Consider the following 1,673-nt stretch of genomic DNA (forward strand, 5'->3'; position numbering starts at 1 on the left):
TCTTTGCCTCTCTCTGCATTTACTACTCTCTTAACTCCTCTCCTCATGCCCTGAATACTCTATTCTATACTATACCTGTGTGTGGCTGGTCCCTCAGGGAGAAGAGATGCCTTGGCATGGGCCCACTGAGACATCCCCTCCCCCCATACCTCTCCATACCTCCACAAAACATATTCTCTTTATCTCTTTATAAACACATCAAACAGAGCTGTAGGCTCAGGCTGCTGCCTAGGCATTGTTTGTATGTTTGTGTTGTGTCTTTCAGAGACCTCAACTTAGTTGGAAGCTGGCATTTTTATAACACAGAAAAGGTTTTGGGTTGAGGGGTGCTCACTTGGTAAAGTTTTTTGTCACATAAGGGTCAGGACTTTAGGTTGAACATGGGAACAAATGTAAAAGGCTGGGCACAGTGGAGCTTTTTTCTGTGGAGCTGAGGCAAGCAGATCCCCGGGCTCCCTGGCCAGCCAGCCTGATTTATGTGGCTAGTTTCCAGCAAGTGAAAGACCTTCTCAAATAACCAAGATTGATGAATCCTGAATAAAAACACCTAAGCTTGACCTCTGACCTGTGCTCCTGCACACGAGCATGCTTGTACACACACACACACAGAAGAGGTTTTAGTATAGATAAGCAGTCATTAAGAGGAGAGGCATAGAATAGAAAGCAATATGTACTTCAGAGTACATGTGTGCTTATCCAGAGGAAGTTGTATTTAAGTGTCTTAACTATCAACTCTCCCAAGATTGTGGTGGCTTTAGAAATTACAATGCTCAAAACATTTAAAATATTAAACAGTCATTGCCAAGAAATAGCCTTGGCTTGGAGAGGGGATCCGGAGGAAAGCTGTTTGGGAACAGTAGAAGAAACAACTCAAAACCAATTGTGGGTACAAGCTGACAATTCTGTGTTCTGCTCGAAATGGCTCCCTAGACAGCTCTGTAGATAGCTCTTGGCTCTGCAGTCTGTTCCAGATAGCATTCTGCCCTAAAAAGCTCTCTGCTTGAGACAGTTCTCTGCTTAAAACATCTCACCCTCTCTCTGCTTGAGATAGCTCTTGAGTTTCTAGAAAAATTCTAAAAGAGCTGTAACAGCTCTCTAGGAAAGCTTTTGAATTTTCCAACCAAAGTCAGAAATCCTGCTTTTAAAAATTCTAAAAAAAATAGTAATAACTGGATACTTCTTGGGTTTTCCGACTAAAGTCAGAAATTCTGCTAGAAAATTTTTAAAAGAGCTATATTTGCTCTCCAAGCGGTTCTCTCTGGGTAGCTCATCTCTTGCAGCCCAAAGCCCAATCATTTATTTACATATCAATTCAGTCATTTACCCAGGTTCCCTTTTGATTATCCCACGAATCAGCATTTTATGACCTTAGCCTTTTAGAGACAGAAAATATATATATTTAAACATAGCAAATGAATTCAGAGCTCTGCCTGCCTTTGTAAACACAAACAATAAGTATATCTGGGTGGGATCCCATCCTGAAATCACCATTCCCTCCAGGCCTAGACATAAACTTGTTCTGTCCCAGACTGACCCTGAACTCAGAAATCTGCTTGCCTTTGTATCTTTCTGACAAGCTGTTCATTAATGCAGCTGCCTTTGTTCTTTTAGGTCCATGAAGCCCTTTATACAATTCATATTACATCCTTATATTTTGCACAGTTGAGAAGTTA

The 1,673-nt window shown here is 41.3% G+C and overlaps 1 non-coding gene across 1 annotated transcript; it reads right to left on the minus strand.

Moving 5' to 3' along the window:
* Nucleotides 1-1,180: 1,180 nt before the first annotated feature.
* On the minus strand, nucleotides 1,181-1,243 carry LOC117719480 (U7 small nuclear RNA). Its single transcript, XR_004608198.1, has one exon. It is a non-coding gene; the product is annotated as a U7 small nuclear RNA (small nuclear RNA).
* Between the last annotated feature and the right edge of the window lie 430 nt (nucleotides 1,244-1,673).

This window comes from Arvicanthis niloticus, chromosome 13 (assembly GCF_011762505.2).
Source record: "Arvicanthis niloticus isolate mArvNil1 chromosome 13, mArvNil1.pat.X, whole genome shotgun sequence".
Lineage (NCBI taxonomy): Eukaryota > Metazoa > Chordata > Mammalia > Rodentia > Muridae > Arvicanthis > Arvicanthis niloticus.